The sequence below is a fragment of the Passer domesticus genome, chromosome 1 (genome assembly GCF_036417665.1).
Source record: "Passer domesticus isolate bPasDom1 chromosome 1, bPasDom1.hap1, whole genome shotgun sequence".
In the NCBI taxonomy this organism is placed as follows: Eukaryota; Metazoa; Chordata; class Aves; order Passeriformes; family Passeridae; genus Passer; species Passer domesticus.
In genome coordinates, this window is record NC_087474.1 from 118,993,707 (window position 1) to 119,016,916 (window position 23,210).

The 23,210-nt window shown below is 44.7% G+C and overlaps 1 protein-coding gene and 1 long non-coding RNA gene across 5 annotated transcripts in view; one reads left to right on the forward strand and one right to left on the reverse strand.

The window, feature by feature from the left end:
* The window catches only part of LOC135278778 (uncharacterized), a 39,409-nt gene extending 25,283 nt beyond the window's left edge, over positions 1–14,126 (reverse strand). The window contains exons 1-2 of the long non-coding RNA XR_010346189.1: positions 13,550–14,126; positions 3,858–4,301 (exon numbers count right to left, since the gene is read on the reverse strand). This is a non-coding gene — a long non-coding RNA (uncharacterized LOC135278778). The remainder of the gene's footprint in view (positions 1–3,857; positions 4,302–13,549) is intronic.
* DTNA (dystrobrevin alpha) overlaps positions 12,771–23,210 on the forward strand; it is a 233,019-nt gene continuing 222,579 nt past the window's right edge. Inside the window, exon 1 of one of the 4 annotated variants that reach the window (XM_064385449.1) lies at positions 12,771–13,022. The gene's annotated coding sequence lies outside the window, so the exon portion shown is untranslated. Of the gene's footprint in view, positions 13,095–17,765; positions 17,908–23,210 lie in introns of those variants that run through there. The other 3 variants (XM_064385378.1, XM_064385398.1, XM_064385408.1) reach the window with 3 other exon arrangements.

Consider the following 23,210-nt stretch of genomic DNA (forward strand, 5'->3'; position numbering starts at 1 on the left):
TGAATCCTGATCTAGCTAGAAGAAAGTCAGCACAGTTTACTCACAGCTACATACTCCCTTACCACCAAATGGGGTTTCCCCTCTATTTGTCTCCACTTCTCACTGCAAACAATGCACTGAACAATTATGGTTTAGTGTCCTGTGAATACTTGAGGGCTAAATTAAATGTATTTTTCATTGTTTCTGAAATGTGCACCATGGTGGATAATTTTTTTGTCTTATATGTGTTTTTCTTTCTATTATTGCTATTTCCCAAGGTTTTTTGTGACATTATTTTCTGATTGTACTTTGTGACCTGCTTCTAACACTATTACATGGCCAGAACAGGTGCTAGGACAATCCCAAGGAAGGTTTTCCTGTAAATGATCTCACTGATGCACAAACACCCATATGAGATCTGGGTACACATCTACCACAGGGTACAACTTTTAACTGCCTAGAAATTATTGATACTGTACATAAACCTCTCACTTCTACACGTGTGCTGCCAACTCCTCATCAGTGTGGTGTTAGGAAACTTCAGAAAACAGAAGAATCCCACCCCATCTTTGGCTGATAACAATGGAGATAATACTGCTGCTTCCAGGCTAACCTTCCCAATAGCAGGTTCAACTCAGCTGTTAGGAAACACATCCCTCATTTCTCTTTTTTCCATAATCATGTGCTAGCTTCCAGAGCAAATTAAAGAAGCCAGCTCAGCTCTAGAACAAGGATAACCATTGTTCCGCGGCTCTCCAGCAGAACCAATGAGCCTGGCATAAACTCAAAGTAGTTTGAGACACAAACACTCCTGTGGCTGCAGAAGATGCAGCAAGATTCTAGCAAAGCTTGCTTGGCCCCAGCACCCCATAAACATGGCGACAGTCATTCCAGAGAGAAGCTGGCTTCGGGTCCAAGCTAGTCATGTGCATGTTTCTCCCTGCTATTCCATTCATGAACTCCACAAGAACTGCAAAGAAAGAATAGCAGGGTCTTGGAATCCCTAGAGGGGTCTAGGACTTGGAAAACAAGGCAATCTAGCAAGGGAAAGTTGAGAGCTGCCCATGGATGAAGAGCTTCAAGGTGACCCATTTCAAGAAAAGTGCATTGGGTGAAAGTCCAGATTTTCAGGTGTGGTTATGCTAAAAAGAAAAAAAAGGAAATTCATTTGAAAAGAAAGGGGGAAAAAAAGAAATGGAAGTAAATATGTTGATCTGCAAAAAATAAAAAGAGGAGGGTGGAAGAACAGAGGAACCTCTCTTCTATCAGTCACAGATCTCCTCTCTGCTTGCCAGAAGATACAAAAAGGTTAAGTGCTGCTACCAAGGAAGAAACATTTTGTGTATTTTCTTCTCCTCCTGCTCTTCTACGATCAAATATTCTATTTAATTCATTTTCCCTAATTCAATAAAGTGTAATAATTATGTTACTTGATTTTGTACTTTGTCATTTCTGTTCAATTATCAGAAAAGTGGTCTATTACTGGCAGTTGAATGTTACACAAATTACAATCTGAGTCTGAGCAAAATCTGTGTTCGGGGGGAAATTCTTCCCCGTCGAACAAAAGAAAAAAAAATTACATTCACCATAATTTGTTACTGGACTAGTACAGAGTTCAACAAAACAAGTGCAATTTACATTAAATATTTGATCTGGTTGCTGGGCAATTCAAAAAGTAAGGATTTTATGAGAATTTTTTAAACAGAAGCCTCACATTTCTCAATTTAGCCAGCTTTTCAAATGTATCTGTTCTGCAAAGTGAATAGCTGAAGAGGAGAGTCTTGCAGATGGAAGACACCGATATAGCTACAGAAGAGATATAAAAAATAATTTATTTGATTTATAGTCTCTTCCTACTTTTTTTGTGTTCTTGTAGCTTGAGAAATGCTTGGCTGAGTGAAGTTCTACAGTTCTTTATTTTGGAGAAATACTTATTCTGTTTTAATAAATCAGGGTTTTCCCATTTCCTCCATAAATCAAGGAAGTGAAGGAATCCTATTACTTTTCTTCCATGAACAGCAAGATGATGGAGTCTCTATTGTCTGTGTTATGACTAAAGTCAACAGTATTATCCATGAAAAAGTTTCTTTTTGAGATGTTCTCTTCTGTAGCCAAGAGGTGTGGACTCAGTGCCCCTCAGCATGAAGGAGGAGATTGCTGCTCTCAGCCAGAGCTGCAGAGGCTGGGGAGGATATTCTCTGGGGTAAGAAGACCAGCTCCTCTGTGATTAGGTGTTGACCTCCTTGTTAACCAGCTTGTTCCTTCTGCTGACAGACATTAATGCTACTCAATCCCTGGACCTCCACTTTTTTGTTTCTGTCTCTGTGTTCACAAGAGAAAATATAAAATGCTGTGCACTTCAGCTGACCTTAGCTTTGTGAGATACTGAACGTTCACCCCACTCTGTTGTAATCTTAATGCAATTTGTTAGAGAAAATAGAGCCTTCTTTCCACTACCTACCAATAATGCACACCTAGCACTAGCATTGGATGGGGAATACTCTAACCACTTCTCAGAGCAGATGTAACTATCCAGTCTTTCCCCCAGTGAGCAGTTCTGTGTCTCCATCAAAAGCAATCTCTTCATAAAATTAAATCCACTTTGTTCAGTGACTGAGCCAACTGCTCTCCAAAGCCAAAGAGTTGCTGCTGCTAGACTCCCACATCTTTCTGCTGTTCTCTTTCTTTACAGAGCTGAAGATCAGGTGATTTCTCTCTTATGTACTATATGATTGTAGTGGACATAAGGGTTGGCAGGGTTATCACAAGACTGGATAAGCACATCTAGACCAGCCCTTACCACCTGCACTTATCCAGACTTCACTTTTGAGACTACAGTAAGAAAGAAGGTCAAGGTGAAAGAAGGGAAGAGGGAGACAAGAGGCAGAGGCAGGGCTGAAGGCAGCCCCAGGATACCCCCTCAGGCTACAGAATGGATTAGGGTGATTTGCTGTGGGGGTATGAGGAGTGGAAGCCATGATGAGATCTGGGCTCCAAAAGGACCAACGCCTTGTTTGTCTTTTTTGCTCATGTCCTCACAGCTCGCTCTGCCAGCTTTTGCAGTCAGAGTTACAAAAAGGGTGTAGAGCAGAGCCCAAGTTTCTGCAGAGTACCCTGTGGTGCCAACCACAGGATTCTGCTCAGAAGGGACTGGTTGTTTCTCCTTCACAAAGCCCTAATGGCCTCCTTACCCCAATCTCAACCTTGCTCCACGAGGCCAGGAGAAATTCAAGCCTGAGCTCTGGGCTCTTTCCAGCACCCTCAAATTACTACTTTTTCCCAGTCAGCTTTGTCCAAAGATGCTGGGTTCTGCTGCACCTCCTGTCCCAAAGGCCAGCCACAGCCCTCCAGGAGCACCTCAGGGTCAAGACTAGCTGTGCCCCAGAAACAAATTCCTCTTGCAGCCCTCAGCTTCCTTTGGTAGCTGCCTGCCAGCCCCACATCCACTATCACTCTGCTCCTCCTCATCTTGCTCTAATCTGAACTCCAACTCAAACTGGCCCAGTCTCTGACCAGCTTCCCCTATAGCAGGAGGTCATTCTGTGTTTTTCCCTGACTGAACCTGGGACTAAACCCCTAACCCTAACCCTAACCCTAGACTGACCCCTCAGCCAGGCACCTAGCCATGGCCCAGACTGATTCAAAGGAGAATTGACCTTGCAGCTCTCAGGTTCTGCCCCTAAATTAAAGCCTTTCTCTCATTTCCTTTATTATCCCTCAAGGATAAAGGGTGAAAATTAAACTTAGGGTAAGAAGAAGGCTTCTTGCTGAAGACCTGACAGACTTTTTTCCTAGCCCAATACTCTGCATAAACAGCTGGGAATCTCAAATCTCTGCAGCAGTCGCCAGAGACCCCAAATGTCTCTTGGTACACTCACCTGGTCTCCAAAGCCCAAACAGCTGGTAATAGGAAAAAAGAGAAACCAACCAGTGAATGAATAAGCAGAATTTCCTGACATCTTGCTTGGTTTTACAGCATTTCCCGTACTCTCAAATCAAGGATTCTGGGAATAGAAGAGGAGGCAAAATACTGGAACAGAGCGTACACAGCAGAAATAAATTGGGTCCTTTCATGATGCTATTATCAGAGCTGCACAACAGTACTCCAGAGAGGCTGCAGGTCAGCTCCTCAGCTGCTGCAGCCCGAGCAGAGCAGGGCACAGCGGGGCGAGCTGCCCACGCTCCCTCAGTGTGCGGGAGGCAGCAGGGCAGCAGCTGGCACGCACCGCCCTGCGCAGCAGCAGCAGCAGCAGCTCTCACAGCGCCTCCCTCCACACGCGCAGCTGGATCCAGGCTGGGGTTTAGATGGACTCAGTCCACACCTAGAAGTGAAAAAAGCCAATGACACACATCACCAGGATGAGAAAGGTTTCTGTGCATGCCTGTAATACACAAAGAAGAGAAATCCTTCAATTTTATGCCAATGTGAGGAGCTTTTTTTTCTCCAGTGTAAAGGTAAGATAATCATACAAAGACTTTTATAAAGATTCTTAGGACTGAGCCCTTTAGTGGAAGGAGCTGTGCCATAACAAAATATTATGGTATATCAGCTTTGCAATAGTTCAGAATTTAACTGATTCACACTTTTTTGTATTGACTGCACACTTTTATACTGAATTGCAGCATTAGGCAATTAAGAATTATGTTGTCTCTAGCAATTTAAGGTGTTAGATTCAAATCACAGATACATAGGTTGGAAGGAACATAAATGTCCTATCTCCATAGAGGAAGAATCAATTCTGCACCATATTCATGAATGAAGTTTGCCCATCTTGTTCTTCTAAAACTTTGATAATGAGAATTCTTTACTAAACCTCTTCAAATCCTGAGATATACTGAGAAAATGATGATCTAACATGCATCTCTCTTGCTGCAAATCAATTTTCATCTTTTTGTTGGCATGGAGACGACTTAACGTTTCTCTGCAATTCTTTTCCACAGGTGAAGAATGCTACCAGGTCATCTCTTATTTTTCTTTTTTTCTAGATTAAATAAATATAATCACTCCTCTTCCTCTTCTCTAGCTATTTTTACTTTATATTTTTTTCTTATAGTATTCCAAACTGGGCACACAACCTGAATAATTAGTGCTGAGTAGCACGGAGTAATTATCCTTATATTCACCAGAATTACATTTGTTCAGCTCATGGGACAGTGAAGTCATTATGGGGGCGAATGTTTTTCCAGCAGCATTATACCGTTGACTCATCCTCAGTTCATGACTGACTGCAGACCCAGAGCCTTGGCTCCAGTACCACTGCCTGGCCAGCTATTCTCCATTTCACACCTCTGCATTTGACTTCTCCCCCCTAAGAGGAGTCCTTTACATTCTTTATTGAATTTGATCTTATTGATTTCAGAGCATTTCACCAGTGTAGCAAGATTGTTTTAAATTCTAATCCTGTTCGCCAAAGTGCTCACAAAGCCTTCCACCTCAATGTCATCCACAAATTTTACCCTCCATACAAATCATTACTCCCATCCAAGTCATTAATGAAGGCACTAAGTAAAACTGACCCCAGACAGACCCTTGTGGGACCTCACTTACAGTGCTCCCCTGGTTTGACAGTGAATCATTGATAATTACTCTGAACAAGTGGTATTTCAACCACTCATGCCCCTACCAGACTGCAGAGCGATTTTAGCCTGGCCTCTTTTCTTTTTTTTTCTTTTTTCTTTTTTTTCCTTTTTCTTTTTTATTTCGGCATGTAACAATGTCATGCAGGACTACATGAAGAGCTTTTAAAAAGCCTTACTCACATCTGAACTTGCCATACACCAACAGCCAGGTCAGGGATGCCCAGTGTACAGTTTATCCTTGCAGTATTCTTGCAGTTAGATTGTGCAACTACCCTTGCAGTTAGATTGTAGTAGATTGAATTGCTGCGTTACCTATGCAGGCAGCAGATTAACTTCTCCTAACAACACACAGCAGGGTTTAACTGACCACCTTCCCCCAGACCCCAGTCAAAGGGAAGGGAGGGATTAACCAGTATGCAGGATCTTTGTAGTACTTGTTCAGTAAATCCAGCACCCACAGGAAGGGATGAACTTGTGCAGACATTAAGTGTTTTGTGGGGTAAAAACTTGTCAAAACACAAGGGGAAAGCATTGCACCCTCCTGCATTCCGCTCAGAGACATCATGTCACCATCAGCAATAGGGGTAGGTGCCTATGGCACCAGGCTCTTGATCCTAAAGAAGGGCTTAGATCTATTTAATTGGATTTATTTGTCAAAAGTCTTTGTTGCCTCACTGTATTCTGCCTGTTTAGGAACAAACTGTACTTGCTTCAAAATGTTTCTTAGTGACAGTCCTAGCTTGACTCCCCTGAAAGTCACCATTTTCTTAATGTTCACCTTTTTAATGACAGGTACTACATTTATCCACTGAGATTTTTCTTCTAGCAGCTGTCAAAGATCACTGTTAGTGCTTTTAAGACCGCTACAGTGCTTTAAATTTGCCAGCGTAAAGCTCAGTGGGCCTGACTGACTTCTACATTCTTTAAATGTCTAAAAGGTTTCCTGTCCTTGATTTTTGACTTTTCTACACAGCTGTTAAAATGAAGCATGCTAAGTTTCTGGGTACCACCTTGATTGTGACTGGAAACCACTGAATGTGTCAATCTTCATGTCACCTCCTTTTTTGTCTCACTCCCCACTAAGCAACAGACCTTCCTTTGGCCTTCCCCCATTTCTAGAATCCTTTCAGACTTGTCATTACAATTTGTTCCCTCTGACTCATTTTGTGCCTTTCTGCATCCTCCCTTTTCAGGCAGCCTTTGTCCCTGTGTTCCTTTCTGTGCAGTTGCTTTTGTGTGATCCCAGTATTGTTTACTCTGCAAGGTGAACCCGTAGTGCCAGGGCTCAGTGCAGCCACAAGGACAGAAGGGAGGCTGTTCACTCACACAGCATCTCCCTGATGTATAACATAGTGTGCACACAACTGACACTGTTCTAGCTTCTTTAGAGCCAGATGTAGATGAATTCATGGACTTGTTATCCTCTCAAGATCGTACAGCTTCACATTCAGGTTCTGCATGTGCTTGTGTTTGAAGTGTGGGCTACCATTGTTTCAAGTGTCTGCTCCCATAAATAAATGTCTTGTAACTATTTTAGGCAGTACAGATACACCTGCCTACCACAAGGATAGCTCCCATTTTTTCCCTTGGAGGTCTTAGGGCATTTACAAGGGACGACCACCTTTTCCTGCTAAAGGTTGAGGTACAGAAAGGGAAGGGCTGTGCCAAGGGCAACACAGCTCAGACTGGGTTAGGAATTCAAACCAGTTGCCAAATCCCCATCGCACATTCTTGCATGCAGCAGCCTCACAGGTGAACCACTGACTTCCCTCAGTATATGTAGAGGTCTAGGTGATACAAATGTAACTTCACTTCCATTTTAAAATGCTGCACAATATTTAGCTGCTTGGCACAGACTGCAGCAATGCGTTAATGAAGTCTCTGTAAAAAGCCTGTATATTGTTCCACAGTATCATTACAATAGCCAGCTTCCAAACTCGCTAAAGTTACATTAGCATTTTCAGGACATAGAACACAACAGCACAGTAATGCACCATGCAACTACATTAATACAAACAACACTTATAAACTTGCTTATACTGGCTGACAATAATTGTCTAGTACAATGTCTTCACTCTCTTGAAAGCTGATTTCTAGCTCTAGAATGTATAATTTATTTAACATGAATTCCTAAAAGGAAATTAAATATTTTACTATTGTAACTGGTGATCTTTGCACTTTTATCCTCTCAGACAGCCTGAAATCCAATTGTTTGAAAGAATACCGGTTGGTGAAAAATCACTCAGCTTTCTCACAGCCTCCCATGGAATGCATTTGGCAGTCTTTCACACAGTTGTACTCCTCTCAGATTCCCTTCAGACCTATTATTTTCTCTGGCAGACGGGCTGGACTCTCAGGGTGAGGGTGGGAGCCTGTTGGAGCTCAGCTGAGAAGCAGTCACACCGTGGCAGCACTAAAGCAAAGCAAGGCAGGTGTCTCCTGGTGTCCCCAGCCATTAGTAATAGCCAGTCACACTTGCCACTGAAAATGTTTTAAACTCCTCTTGGAGTAAAATCATACTCCCAGAAAGTGCTTCAGAAGTGGAAGATGTGAATAGTCTCCTCATTTTGCCAGCAAATAAAGGTCTAAGTAAACATACTTCTAATTCAGCGTGACGTCTCTGGAACCGCCATCACATTCTGAATAAAGCTCACGGAACTACAACAAAGCTACTAATTTAGTAACAGGCTTAATCACAATTATAACTTCCAGGTCATTAAGAAAGCCCAATTAAACCCATAATCTGGTGCTAAACAGTCAACACAGTTTTGTTCTTCCAAGGAGCACATAAATAAAATTATTAAGGAAAAAAATTGCAGTAAAACAGTGCATAAAATGTTTTGTAGTTCTCTGTCTGCTAAAATCTTTAATTTCTGTGTAGCAGAAATCCTACTTCTTCCTTGTGACATCTCAGTGTTAAGCACTGCATTTTTCCAGAGTGAAGTATGGACTTTATTCTCTGACTGTAATGAGTCAAGGAAACCACTAATGCACAGTGTCAGTATTTTTACCATTATTATCTGTATTCTGGCATTTCCAACAAGTCAAAGATCATACTAATGATGATGTATCTAAAGGTCCAGTTCAGATAATGTACCCAATGGAACAAATTCAGTTTACTATTTGATTTCACAGGTGCTTAATCATACAAAACGATGCCTGGTTGGCACAGTGATAGATGAACTGGGGACAGATTAGATTTGTTAACACTGACATTAAGATCAGCACTGTCTAGTGTGATTCCTGCTCTCATCACACTCTTGGATGTAGGAGGTGTGATCTCTCATTCTTCAGCAGTGGGGGGATGTGAAATTAGGAACTCCAGAACCTGACACTGAATGGTGGGAGTGCTGCTGGGTCAAAATATGTCATTATCATGTCTGTCATCTTTGTTGTTAGAGAGCCATTTATGTTATCCAAGAGGAAATCAGCTGAGCATGGAAAACCTGAGAGGACTGTTATAGATCTCATGGTTTTTTAATGTTACTAAATGCAAATTGCAGAATATACAGTAAAAGCTTTGGAAATTCCTTCATGAATTGGTGGCTGGAAAGAAGGGCTGGTCAATGTGTGATAGGACAGCTTGTTTAGGCCTTGTGACAGAAAAAAGGTTTAGGAATGCAGGAACTATTTTGAACTTCAAACAGAACAACAGCTAGCCATACCTGAGACACTTGCCTTGTGCTGGAAGGGAACAAGGCAAGCCACACAGCAGAGGTGCAAATTAGACTTCTGCTTTTTTTTTTATGGATGAGACATCTTAAAAACTCAAGGAGAAAGATAATAGGGCAACTAGAAAAGAACCTGTTGTTAAATTTGCCCTATAATTACATTTTAAGTTTAAATTACTCCCAGTCATTCCCATTTTCCAACCTTGTAATTAGAAGCTTGACCTTATGCCTGGCTAGATTGAACCTCTAATTTGATTAATGTTTGTACTTGACTAGTGTTGATGACAAGCCCAGGTGAAGCTAATAAACATGAGACAATCCAAATGCATCCATATAAAGGGGCATAAAGGGCTTTCTGGAGAAATGGCTCCCCAAGGTATTTACAAAGGCTCGATACATGGAGCGTGCTGCTTTGCAGGTACAAAAATTAATGGGGGGTAGGGGATGTAGGTTGGGGACCAGAGTTTTCAGGTGTTTGATTGCAGAAAGCAGCCTGCTCTGGTAGACAGAGGCCAATGTCTCTCTGCAGGGGACAGAGGGCTGAAATATATCTCACAGTTGTAGGGAAGCACTCAGACTGCTCCTTAACAACCCTGCATTTGAATTTGTACCATCAGCACATCCATGAAACTGTCCAAAAAGCAGGATTTTCACTTTGCAGAGGCTTCCCCTTTTGGCTTGGTTTTCATTTAGTTTTCATCAATTTCAAGCAAACCTAGAAACATTTTTTTGCTCCTGCAAACTGGACATTCAAGGAAAGCTTCACTTAGAATATGCTGATTTACCAGGTACCCTAAACAAAACAACCTTCCTGATGTAGTAGTAGCTCTGTCAGGCAGGTACACTTGTCTGTCTCAAGACTGCTAACCACATTTAGAGCATCATCAACTCCTTATGTCTTGTTCCTGTGATGCTTTGACAGGAATCAAAGCATTTTTTCTATGGGAATTCTGCCTTCCATGTGACAACAGTCTGTTGAAAAGCAGCTTGCTAACTGCAGTCTCAATCCCCCCTGAAAACATTTCTTCTTCTGCCATGCACAGTCCATCCCAGTCAGGTCTGTGACCCGTGGAGTGGGGAGTCCATTGCTCACTCAGCCTTGGAAGGGCATGTTCCAGAGAATGAAAGATTAAGATTTATTGTGGCAAAACTGCCTATAAGTGCAAATAATTTAGCACTATGTTAAAACAGTGATTAATTTAGCCCATAATTTCAAGAAATGAAGCAACACTCCCTGACAAAGCCTCAAAGCTATAATTTATAATAACAGCTCTCCCAGTTAGCAGCCTAGAGAGCTCTCCTCAGTCCTGTTAATGTCTTCACTAGACTCCCTACTGAGCATCAAGGTCTCCTGGTATATTCTCCTGTGAGCTGTAAACAGAGATTTTAAGGACAGGTTCTCCTGTGGTCTGATCTGTTTTACGTGTCACTCTTCCTTTTCAGTAAGGTTACTGACACTTAAATGTCCCTGCTGGAACACAAGTCTTCCCTCTACCTCATCATTACAGGGACAAAATCCCTGGTTGCAGGCTCATTCATTTCGTCCTCTGTGGTGCTGCCTTTTCCCATGTGTTCTTCTGTTATATTGTGATAATAACAATCAGCTTCCATAACTGACACAATCTGCAGACACAAATACTTCCCTGCTGGCTTTCCATCACCCACATGACATTTTGAGCTCCCATTTCAACCTGTGTGTCCTCCATGACCTCATACCTTACAGCACCTGTTGTGTCACCTCTCAAGCACTCCCACATTCCCAGTGTGTCTCACCAAACCAGAGGGTACCAGCACGCCACTCTCTGTGGTACCAACTATGCCTGAATCACATTTCCATCTTTTCCTCACCCCTCCTTCCCACCGCTCCAGCAGTGTGAGGAGGCCAGTATCAGAAAGTGCTACCAGAATGAGAATCCAGCATTGCCTGGATGCCTTTTAAGACTTTTTAAATGAGGATTACTATGCTTAATGTTTGCATGAAAGAGGGTAGAGTAATGCCCTAGCTAGCTAACCAGGCATGCTTGAGCTTCCAGTATGATCAAACCTTCCTCATTTCATTTTCTTCTTTGGGGTTTTTTCCAGTCAGAAATGCAGTCTCTTCATGTTGCTTTCAGAATGGACAAAGCATCAGTCCCAACACAGGTCTGATGTAGAAGTAAAGCCTTCAACCTGCCTGGCACCATGTGATTAGGAGCATTTAGACCCTTAAACATTATCCCAGCTCAAGATTTTAAGTATAGAGCTAAAGAGTTATACATATTGTGGTTTTTGTAAAGTGGATGGGAAAATCCGTGAAAACTGAAGATGAAAAACCCCACCCAAGTCCCAAATGTTGTTTCTTTAAAGACTAGGCATTGCATTTCTAATGCAGATAGTTGTGTCTTATTTAAAGGTGATGATGGTTGAAGATGAAAGGAAACCTGAGGCTGCTACTCTGAAAGGTGCTGAATTTTCCTCTCGGGTACCTGTGTATTAAGCCTACATGGTTAATCCCTATGGCTTATCTGACCAGTTAGGGAAAAATAAGTGGGTCACAGAAACCGAGCGCTGGAGACCATTTCTCCAGCAAACCCAAATGCGCACATTTTGAGAACCGCAGGATGAGCAGAAGCTTTCGCTGCTCGTCACTCCCGGCAGCCGGGCTACCCCATGTGCTGGAAGGCGCCCGCACACCCACCCACACGCCAACCTCTGCTGTCAGCAGCGAGCCGCGCTGAGCGAGCATGTGCCCCGCCACCGGCACCTGCAGTTCGCGGCTCCCGGGGAAGGGCTGCAGCGGCGGCCCGCATGGAGGGCTCCTTCCCCGATACCTCCCCGGCCGGCCGTGCCGCTGCCGAAGTTGCGCTCCGCTCTGCGCCCTGCAGCGGGACCGCCGGTCGGGCTGGTGCGGGCTACAGGGGACCCCCGCCCGGAGCTGGGACCCACAGTGGGGACTCCCGGGAACCCCGGCCCGGGGTGGGGTGCCTTGCCCCGGTGCCTGCCCCACGACTCGCTGCTGCGGCACGGAGCGATCGCCCCCCGCCGCGGGCACGGCGCCCACCCGGCCCGGCCCGGCCCGGCCCGGGGCAGCGCTGGTTCCGACGCGCGGTCGGGCACCGTGCGAGGCCGACACCGTGCGCATCCCCCTCCTCGCCCGCTCCTGAGGGAGCCGCGGCGTCGCGCCCACCTCCTCCCGCAGGCAGGCCCCGCCCTCCCCTGGAAAAGGGGATGACATCATCCCTCTCCCCCGCTCGCCCCGCCGCTCCCCCGGCCCGCCCGCCGCTCCGACAGGGATGGGGGGGTCCCGCCCGCACCCCCTTGGCGGAGCCGCGCCCTCGGGGGGCCCGGAGGGGGCTCCCGGCCCCTCCGGCCGGCCTCGCCCCTGCCCCACGCCCCACTACGTCATCCCTCCCACCGCCCCCTCTCCGCCGGGGCTGGCGGGGGAGCGTCTCCCGAGGGGAGCGCCGGGGCCGGGCAGCGGCTTCGCGGCGGCTTCAGCCTGCGAAGGGCGCCGGCGCACCATCGCGGCGCCGGCGCGGTGCAGCGGGCGCGGCTGCGCATCGCGGCGGGGCGGGCACGGCGGGCGGGCGGCGGGGCAGCTCCTGCGCTGACACCTGCAGCATGTGCCAGGAGCTGCAGCGGCAGCGGCCGCCTCTGCCTCTGCGCGGCGCGGCCGCCCCGCTCCGGCGCCGTGCGCGGCGGCGGCGGAGCAGGAGCAACTCCCGCTCCTCCCGGCGCGTCCCTCCTCCTGCCTGGCACCGTGTGCCGGCGGCGGGTGCACGGTGACCTTACGGAGCGTGCATTACCTCACAGGTAAATATCAGCTGATCCGCCCCGGCGGCGGCGGGAGCAGGCGGCGGCGGGAGCGCACGGAGCCTTCCCGAGGTAGCGATGCCGACCGGGGCAGCGGGTGCGAGGTGCCGGGCGGGGGGCGCAGCCGCCTGTTGCCCTGTGCCCGTGCGGGGCGGGGGGCGCCGGGGGTTCCCCATCGGCCCCGTGGTCAGGGGGTGGCGGGCGGCCTCCGGAGGGTGGGCCAGGCGGGGGGCAGATCCCCCTCGTCCCCCACCCTGCCGAGGCCGCCCCGGTGGGGTCGCACGGCGCTCCCGCCTGTCCCCAGGCGCCGCTGAGGCGCTCCCGGCGTGCGAGTGTGCACAGGCATGCGGCACGGCACTCGCTCCTGTCGCCCACCCAGCCGCGCCGTGCAGCAGGTCCCGGGGACCCTGGAGACCACCTGGGGACCCGGTGGGCTGTCCCTGCTCGCCCGCTGTCGCCTCTTGCAGCCGGCTGAGGTAAAAGTGACGAAAGGACGGCGCCCCGCAGCGCGGCAGCGACTGCCTTACCTGTGCGTTCACCGGCTCCTTGGCAAACTTTGGTGCTGGGCGGTGAAAATCTCGATCGTTGCAGCCAAACTGCCTTGTTCTACACTCCCATGCTAGAGACCAGCTACCACCCAAAGTGAAATACTGCCGGCGACCGCTGAATCGGGTACTTAGTCACTGGATCCACTTCCGAGCATGGGTGATGGTTTAGGTAGTACTTTAGTAGTACTTCAAGCATGGGTAGGAAGCAGTGCGGTCTGGTAATCCTTGATCGTTCCTGGTGACCCAGATGTTAAAAGGAGAGGTTCACCTTAGGCTCAAGTATATAAGCAGCATCACAGATTTGGTGCTAGTACGCTTTCAATATATTGTGTTGTGTTTGAAGTTTTGTAACTTGCTGATCAGATCTGAATGCTGTACCTCTGCTTCTCCCCTTGTTTTTTGGATGTAGAAGTATTTTAATAATGGGAATAAAGGCAAGGATTCTGTGGTTTAACAGTGTCATGAGCTATGGAGCTGTTTCCATAACTTTTACCTGGATACCAGGTTGTGTCTCACATCTGTGACTGCCACTTGACCAGACTAATAAAATTATGGCAACCAAAGAGTAGTAAGCGCTAGGTTTTTAAGTCACCCTGGTTTCTAGTTGTAAAAGGGTAAGTGAGCATGAGAGAAGAGCTATGTCTATTTTAAGTTCATGTCTTTATAGTGCTCCTCAAAAGAGAATGATCCTACTGACACAATTTTGGGTTTCACCTTCCTGTTGAAGTCAAGGTCCTGCATTTATTCGAAGTCTGTATTCATTGCAGTGGATGGTTTTGTGGTTTTTTGTGGATTTTGTTTTTTCTTTTTCATAAGACAGAGATAAATCTCAAAGAACTGAATGTCTCAGAATAAATCTTGCCTTCCTGTAGAAAAGCACACATACAATACCATCTTCTGCCTTGACCTCTCAGTGGGATATAAGTGTAGTCAGAATGAGATGCTGTCATCTTGCAGTGGTGGTAGTAAATAGAAAATTACATACATGTGCCCTCTGCCATCACAAGCAAGTGGATTGTGTGACTCCCCAGTGGTGTGTAATCGTTTCCACAAGCAGTTTTCAGTGTGTTACTGGTTGTGTGCACCAGGGCCCAGCGTGGCTGAACTGTGCAGGATCAACCATCGTAGATTCAGCTCTGTCTGCAAAGTAGCTCAGGACCCAATCCTGCACAGACACCTGTGGCAGTGGTCTCTGTGTTCTAGAGTAACCCACTGATTCTGTGACTAAAAACCAGAAAAAAACCACAAGGTATCTTATGGTAAACTGCTGGATACCAATCCCTTAAGGTTTAGAGCAAGGTAAAGGATTAATTGTTTGCTTTGGCTTTGAAGGTTTATACCTTTATTAATTATTTCCTTGATTTCTATGGTTGGATGCTGGCAGACTGTAGAGTAGATTGTCTCCTCTTACACATTTTGCCCAGTATAAATCCATTCAGAATTGCCTATAAGGGTCAGCACTGATCTAACTTCCATTCCAGGCAAATAATCAGATATAATTGCACTGAAATCAATGAATATATACAGACATGAAGCTGTGAGAAGAAAATGGGCCTCATGGTGTTTTATATTTTTATAGTTGAAAGCCAAAAATAGCTGTCGTAAACACAGCGTGTCCTTTTGGAAGAAACAGTCAATGCCTACCTTAGAGTTGTTTGAAGTTTCTTGTGTTTCAGCAGCCTCGGGTTAGAAAAGTGAAAGCAGCAGTCTTGCAATGAGAACTGTTTCAGAGAAACTTTTTGTTCCAGCGACTAATCTCCTTCTCCTTAATTCCATTTTGTTAATCTCAGCATGCCCATATTGGCACTACTTATATTTGGAAAGGACTGCTTTCTCAAACAGGGTTCCTTGACTGTATTGCCAGGTGTAGTAGGGTTAATTCCAATGACTATATTTTAAACTGCTGCTCTTTACATTAATTGTATATATTCCTATCTCTAGGCTTAACAGCAAGATGCAAGTGGTATGGAATGTTACATTCCAATTAGTTTTGCAGTGCAAATGGGGATTATAGTTGATGGGTAAGTCTGACATGTACTGCATGACTTGTCATGTTTTTCCTGGAGAGAGGGGAGTCTTGGGTCTGAGTCACCATGGAAGAACATGGAGCCCCGTAGGCATAAAACTGGTGCAGTGGAGTGATGAGTCAGATCTCTTATCTTGAAATTCAGTATTGTGTGGTATTCATGCATGTGCTGCCTCACATCCATTGTGCACCTAGGCAAGTAACTAACAGGCAGAAAACTCAGCTAATCAGACCTCTGACTCGCCTTTTCTTTGCAGAGTTGGTCCTACTTCTATGGAAATAAAAGGCTGCTGGTTAGGATCATGTAGGAAATCATGGTGTATTAACCTGTGGAGCAAATCAGCTCTGCCAGGCTATACCCAGTCGTTTATTACATAGTTTCAAGACCACGTAATGCAACCTAATACTTAAATTTTCACTTTTTGTGCTTTAGAGTTCAATCAGCTTTTTCAGACTTCTGGAACTGGATAAAGAATGGCAGAGTAAGAGCAGTGTTGCATCTTCATAGGTCCCAGTATTTGTTAAGCTAATGACTTTTCATGAGCATTGCTGTGGAATGTCAGTATTGTTTCTTTTTCCAGAGGAAACTGATGCAACTGCTAAGCTAACGAAAATAATTGATATTTCGTAGAAGTGGTAGCCTCAGAAATATGTTAAACAGCAAGAGGAAGGATTTGCCCACGCAGCTGTTTTTGGAAACAAAACAAAGCCTTACATCAGAGGTGTCTTCACTTAGACACTTACTGTGAACTTCCTTGAATAGCAGTCATTAATAACGCTATCTTCTCAAGCTAATGGAGCATGAAGGTTCCTTGATTTATAATCATTTGGGAGCAGATGCTTGAAATTCTGTCCACTTACACAAACAGCACAAGAATGACACTTTTGCTGAAAATCGGGGGGAGGCAGGGGGGAAATTATGTGTGGGACTATCAGAATGGCTTGAAGAGTGTAATGCAATGTCTCCCTCTCCAATGTCATTACAAAAGCTACTAGAGGGACTGTGTTTGGAAAAAATTGCATGAGATTTCTGTTTGAAAATCATAGCAGAACTTTATTGATCTGTATATTTTTAATCTCCTGTGTAGCCAGTTACCATATTGTGATCGTTGCAGATGTTAGTGTTGGTTTTGGGGTAGGGGGTGTGTGTGTTCGTGGTCTTGCAAAAAAACCTTCTGTCTTCTCACATTGCCTTAAATTGGGAAACTGTTACAATGAAGACATACGGAAAACCATATAGGAAAGATGTGCAAATCTAGATCTAAATTGTATAAATTCCAATTAAAGTGTAAATGCTTCATCTGTTTTTAAGTTAGATGCATCTATTGTATTCTTTAGATGTATGGAATCTGGTGTCACTTGTGGATGTATAGATCTAGTGTCACTTGTGGAGAAATCAGTGCAGGGAAGGTTTAGCGGTCTGAGCAGCTGAGATAAAATGTCGAGCCACTTGTAAGAACTTGGAACTTTCAGTGGTCTTTGTGTGCTGGTGTGGAGATGTCCAAATCTGAGACTAATTGCCCTGATGCAGTTCACTTCACTTGAGCCAGGTTTTTGGCATGCTGCTTAAGACAGACAATGTCTGGAGGCATGTGTTTTGTATGGGGCAAAATCCTTCCCTCAATTACAATGACATAAATCCAGTCTTTGTGTATTCTCTCCATCCCATTGAAGAGAGAAGATCACAGCTGTTTGACTTACCTGTGGCACACCCACAGCTGCTGCTAGGGACTGTGATTGTTTCATGCAGTGCCTTTACTATAAAATGTGTGACGTCATCTCCTCTTGGAAGCGCTGTATTTGTACTGATTGTGTGAGAAGCACCGCTGACAGTTCACATGCCTGTGCATATGGCACAAGGACCCAGAGGGAAATCCTGAGCCGTACCTTTTATTGTAGAGGGGCTGCTGCATTTTTATAGGTATGCTCTCTCTGTGTAGGTAGAGCAGCCTGTAAAGGGAAATACAGCGATTTCTATAATTGTTCAAGAGATTACAACTTAACAGAATTCCATCCTGTAATGTACAAAGTACAAAAATAAAGGCTCTTTTCAGTTAAATCTTTCACCAGATTGATGTCAAGAAGCAGTGCAATATCTCAAATGATTTGGTCTTTTTTAATCTTCTTAGCTGGAAGAGATGTCAGAAGAGCCATTCAGAATTGAAGTAGAAGATACATGTGGAATTTCCTCATGTAGTGGTCTGGATGTCTGCTTATTTTTCTTAAGAAGAAATTCAGACTTCAGAAGCACACTTGATTTTCTTTTCTCTTGCTGCTGACAAGCTCTGCCTTGGCTTAGTTGTCTAAAGAGGTAACAGCAATTAAAATGTCATGTGACGGAAATGTCTATAAACTGTTTTGTGATGTAATTATCATAATGTAAGATTTTTCTGACCTGATTAAACTCAGCTGGGGAAAGAAACTTGCAGCATTGTCTCCAGCTTTTCAAAAGTTCAGCTGGGACTTCTTCCTGACCACTAAGTCCTCACACAGTGGGTGTGAGTGGAAGTTCAATTAACTGGTAAAACTCCTGCCTAGTGAAGTTTGACCATGTTGGTTTAAATAAAAGCATGATATAATTTTGCCCTTGGGCATTCCTGGGGAGCAGAGGAGCTGCTGGTTTAGTGCCAGAATTTGCTTGTCATACTTACGGGTGAATAGACCCATTGAACAGGGAGACCACATTGAACTGTTCATCTTGGCTCGTGCAGGGAGGCGGAGCTGTGTTTGCATCCTGCTTAACACCAGCGAGCATGGGTAAGCTGGTTCCAGCCATGAGGAATAGCCACATCGAGAGGTTCTAAAGCAGGCTCCTAGTGGTCAAGTTCACAGGTGACAGGAGGAAAAGAAAAGTATAAGATAATGCAACATTTCCTGGCATGTTATTGTCACTGAGAGATTAAAACTCCAATGCAAACCATGACCCACCTCTGTCTTTCACGCAGTGCAAGTGTAAAAGTAAAGGTCAGCTTTAAACACAAATGTGAGAGGGTGCAGCATGTGCAAGATGATCCTCCTTGGAAAGATTTGGGCTGAATTGAAGATCTGATGCATGTAGTTCTGATCTTGACTACGGGTTCCAGGGCAGCTGGAGTTACTCACCAAGTCTGCACGCGCATGGAAGGAGCTGCCTTTTGTAGGCCATTTGTGTATGCCCTTATGCCTCACCAAATTGCCCTGTATAGTGGCTATTTACATCTATTGAGTCATCTCACAATTACCCTGTTGTACTTGATTGGTGCCAAAGTTAAAGTTAAATGATGGCTGGCCTGTGCTCAGCCGCAGCAGCATTGTCCGCCATAATCACCTCCACAAAGTAGGGCTGGATCGCAGTCTGAAGTACCAGTCAGCTCTCCTCTTTTCTTTCCTCTTTGAAATCTTCTTTGCTTTGGCGTGCGTGCCAATGGTCGTGCTCCCGTGGTATGCCACACAAACTTGAGTGGCGCTGGGAGGCTTTCTTCCCTGGAGAAAGGAGGGCTCTTGGCTGCCCACCAAAGTCCATCACCGCCTGACAGTTCCGCTTTAGTGAAATGGACCGACCAACGTCCCGGTGGGCACAGTGCCAGCCTGGCAGATGGGCCTCAATGTGCCCAGCCAGCGCAGCACATACATGTGTGTAGATGTAGATAATTGTATGGATGGGCATAATAAATAGGGATCTCTGCAATTTGGAAAAAGCTGCTGAAGTGAACGGCTGAGTGCCAAACCAATGAGCCTGAAGAGAGACTTCTTTTGGACAGAGGGGGCATGTTAGAGTGCTCAGAGGAAGGATCAGTGCTTTCCTTGTTGCTCTCTGCTTGCAGTTCTGCAGATTATGTAATAAACAAAGGAGGCTATTTAGTCTTTTGAATCTAGGCACTCTTGTAACAACTGGGAATGTGGAAAATGACACTTCAGTGAATTTCCTTACAAACCACTTGGAGCTTGCTACCAGCTCAGGCTCTACCAACACAGCTACTGGTACAGTGTGAGATCAGTGGGAATTCATGCATGCCATACTTTTTGTTTTGAATTGCGTTTTAAAGTGTGAAATACTGTAGAGAACAAGAGTTGTGTGGAAATACTTGTCAGTACAAAACGTACCAAACTTTCTTCATAGGTCATAGCTTCCGAAATCTTTGTGTAGTTAACTGGACTCCCTAGCTAAGCCCCTTCCATGGATGGCAGTCAGCTAACACATGCATGCCATACATTATTTGATAGTTAAATATGTAGAATTCTTTTGAAGGTGTTAACATTAGCTGCATCTCTGCAGAAAGGACATTGGAAAGCTAGGTGATTTGAGCTTGTCTGCACATGGATTTGGTTGCAGAAGCCCATCTCCCTTGAGCCCATTTCCTTAATTTTATAGATGTGATGCTGGAGAATCACCTGGCCTTGCTATCTTAGGGCACACAGGTTTCTTGCTTGAAGGTCCAGCTCACACTAGGAGAGAAAGCACTTGTGGATTGCAGGATGAATAGCATCACATACCCAGCTGGAAATTGCCATGGTCTTCTCTTAAAATTCTGGAAGGTCTGCGGACGCAGTTTTTTAAGCTGGTAAGGCAAACCAAGGATCTGTGATTTTTGGCAAAATCCGTAATGAGCTCTGGATACTCTCAGTATAAAAGTAGAGATTCAGCTTTATCTTTCTAGGATCCTTAAGTTAGATTATCTGGAATTACTGGGATAAGAAAAATCTTTTCTCAAATCCTGGAAATAAATGACATTTGCCAGATCTAATATAATCCCTTTATGCTTAACCCGAAGACATGGCAGCTGCCTGTGTGACTCCCAAATCACACAATACTGCTGATTTCTAACTGCACACAGTCCACAGAGAAATTTTGCAAGCCAGCACAATAAATGCACAGGGGCAGACCTGGGGAGTGTGTTTTGGCTTAAAGAACGGGACCAGGTTTTTGTTGGGGATTGACCTACCTGGCGAGGTGTCCAAAATGAGTGTGAGGAAAGCACTGTTCTGAAGAGAGGAAATACTGAGGTAATTTCTTAGAGCATGGATTTTAGAAAGCGATTAAAACTTCTGCAGGTTTCAGAGGCAGGTGTTTGCTCCTGTAATGGAAATGATAACACCATTCCTGGTCTGGTTATGATGTCTTGACACTTTTATTAACTTCTTATTCTTTTTTTGAGGCTTCCAGACATGTTTACCATGTGACTCTGCTGATTTTTTCCCTTCTTAAATATTAACCAGAACAAGCAGTTTAATGGTGGTGTGCACTAGTTAATGGGAGCTACAGAAATTTAAATCCCCTGTGTTGGAGTTCTGCAAGTTTTGACTCATTTAATCCCTCTCTCCTTAGCCCACATCTACCATTTCCCTTTGTGTAGGCTAGTAGGAATACAGCCTTTAAGTCTCAAGGGGTTTTTATCAGTTTCTTATCACTTGCCTTCAGCTGCTTCTGGTGGGACTTAGAAAAACACAGGTGTAGTCCTTCAAAGGAGTGGGAGAGGACAAAGGGATAGGAAAACAGGATGCAGGAGGAGGAGGTAGGCTGTTAAAAGGGGAAAGCGGGTTGGAAAAAAATAGTGTGTGAAAGGAGGAAAAAAAACGCAAAAGGGAAAGGTAGAAGAAAAAAAAGCCTGAAAACAGCAAAAAGAAAAAAAGAAAGGAGAGGAAAGTAGAAAAAAATCCCAACCAAATAATCTGGTGAGAAGGATGTACTGTGTTAATTTAAATTAGTACATGCTCCAGCTAGGTTCCTTTTCTCTTAACATGACAGAGCACAACTGATTTTGCAAAGGCTTATTTGGCAAAGAGTCTCATTTGACCTTACAGGACTACTTGCTGGAGGAATTCTCTCGAGAGGACCAGTGTGAGCAGTAGCAGGGTCAGTTTGCTGGGTTTTTCAAGCCCACAGACAGGACTTTGGAAGCTGAACTGCATCAGGCTGTGCTCTGCATAACCTTCTGCAGAGAAAGGTGATACATACTGTAAGTACTGCAATTTAGAGTGACTCAAAAAGTAGTCCCTGTTTCTCTAGACAGATGCAGAAGATTTTAAAGCAGTCAGTGTTTGTGAACACTATGTTTCTTAAAAGGCACTTTGCTATTTTTTCCCTTCATGACTGCTGTTTATCTATTCATATCAAGACTCAAATTATTATGGACAACTGCATGTAACTTTTTGTACAGAAAAGGTACACAATAGCTATTGTACAAGGCAGTAACTTAAATGCTGCTTAAAATACATTTCTCTGTCATCCTTAAGCAGAAGAACAGGTTTCACCTTCATGTTTTGGTGAGAGGTATGTTTAATTTGTCCCATTGTAGTGGTGTTCTGTATTTCCACAGGGAATACTACCTTTCTGATACCCTGGGAGCCCCATATTATCCCTGCTATTTGCATTTACACATAAGTGTTACCTATCTTCATTTTGAAGACAAGCTGGCAGAAAGATAATTATTCTTGCACAATTTGTGGCTTTTTTTTTTCTTTCAGCATATGAAAGCACATAGCAGGGCTTACAAAACTCTGTTGATTTGTTGTAGGCAATCAGACTTTTGATGGTGCACTTGACTATCAGAACAAATTACTTCTTTACCATAAGCTCCGTGCCAAATAATGAATGTAATGTTAGTGGGCTTAGTGAAGCAGTGGGTTATATTACAGTGACTGCAAAGCATGAAAACCTACTGTGTCTTTCTGTCATAAAAAGGCCCTGCCTGTGCTGTAGATCCTGTGAAGAATTTGTAGAGATACTTGAAAGGATAAAACACTGTATAAATTCCTAAAGTTCAAAGAGAAAATACCACTCAGGATAAAAAAGGGAGCTTAGCCCAGCAGCAGCTTAACCATATATGACAGATCTAGTGCTAAGTCCTGCGCCATCAATGCAAATGCTTCTGGAGTTCACCAAGTAGCCAAATGGAAAGACTAGAAGAAAGGCTTTGAGGATACTGACCTGGGGAGAAGGGCAGATATAAAAGGCACATGCTTCCCAATAAATGACTCTTATTCTCTGGGCAGGGTGCAGGCACAGCTAGATTTGTATTGCATTTCCTGTGAAAATTACTTTTGAAGGCGTTAATCTGTTTGTCTTATTTCTGTGCAAGTATTGTGCTATAAATAAAATTTGGAACCATGAAAGTTTGGCATCCTGTTGGAATAAGATAGGGGAAGGTCTCACCAGGCCTAAACAATGTTTTTGAGTGTTGAGAGTTAAAAAGAAATCATTAGCTATGACCTCCTTTGGTTGCCGAATAATGACGTGAACATTTGATCAAACCTGATCACACTTAAGCCATGAGGGTAATCAAAAATGCAGGTTTAGAGGTCACACTACATCCAGATATTTCCTTTGACCTTCAATTGCCTCTATAGATGTCCTGGAACCAGCTGTTTCCATGTCTGGCCAGCTCCACACAGAAACATCCCATACTGCAGTCGTGCCTCACACTGGCCTCCCTCCTTCCCCCTGCAGCTGCTTCTGTGTGCCCTTGTCCTCTACAAGCCCAAGGATCCTCTCCTGTCCTGCCAGTGGCACCTGGATTTAAGCTGCCCTGTCTTTAACCACTGCTGCACATTGACTGTGGATGGCCTGTGAACATGCAAATCATCTCAGGAATTACTTGCACTGGTCATCACACAGAGTGACACAAACCCTGGTGG